Source organism: Aquarana catesbeiana, linkage group LG01 (assembly GCF_042186555.1).
Source record: "Aquarana catesbeiana isolate 2022-GZ linkage group LG01, ASM4218655v1, whole genome shotgun sequence".
Taxonomy (NCBI): Eukaryota; Metazoa; Chordata; class Amphibia; order Anura; family Ranidae; genus Aquarana; species Aquarana catesbeiana.
In genome coordinates, this window is record NC_133324.1 from 485,774,293 (window position 1) to 485,775,205 (window position 913).

A 913-nucleotide genomic window follows, 5' to 3' on the forward strand; every position below is an offset into this window, starting at 1 on the left:
ACGCATCTGAAGGCCCTGGAGCACAAGGACAGTAATAACACATACAAAATGACCCAATTTTGTAAAGCAAACACTCTAAGGTATTTTCTGAAAGGTATAGTGAGTCTTTTGAAAATATATTTTTTTTGGCAAAGGTTTTTGGAAAAAGAAGGAAAAGAAAATTAAAATGTATTTTTTTTTTTTTTACACAAAGTTGTCAATTAATAAGGTATTTCTTACATACAGGCATACTTAGAATTAAACCCCAAAACACATTCTGCTACTTCTCCGGCGAATGGCGATACCACATGTGTGGGACCTTTTCACAACATAGCCAAAAAGAGGGGCCCAAAATCCAAGGAGCACCTTCAGGCATCCTAGAGGCATAGATTACGCATCTAATTTCCTGACTCACATTTTTGGAGGCTCTGGAGCACCAGGAAAGTAGAAACATCCACAAAATTACCACATTTTGGAAAGCACACACCCCAAAGTATTTTTAGCAGGCATGGTGAGTCTTTTGAAGACTTCATTTTTTGCCACAAGTTTTTTTGAAAATGCAGTAAGAAAATGAAACATTTTATTTACGCAAAGTTTTTTTTTTTTTTTTTTTTTTAAGCCTACAACACCTGCTATTCCCAGGCGGTCTCCCATCCAAGTACTAAGCAGGCCTGCCCCTGCTTAATTTCTGAGATCAGACGAGATCGGATGCATTCAGGGTGGTTGTAGGACCAAGGTTGTCAATTTAATAAGATAGTTCTCACACACAGCATAGGCATAGTTAGAATTACACCCCAAAACACATTTTGCTACTCCTTCTGAGTATGACAATACCACATGCCTGAGATTTTTTCACTGTTTACATGGATCAATTTTATCAAAGTCAATGTGCTGTAATGGTCGCCTCTATATGAGTGGTCAGAGAATATAGCTT

At 37.6% G+C, this 913-nt stretch overlaps 1 pseudogene; it reads right to left on the bottom strand.

Annotated features, from left to right (window-relative positions):
- Positions 1 to 596: 596 nt before the first annotated feature.
- On the bottom strand, positions 597 to 710 carry LOC141124537 (5S ribosomal RNA; annotated as a pseudogene).
- Positions 711 to 913: the final 203 nt, after the last annotated feature.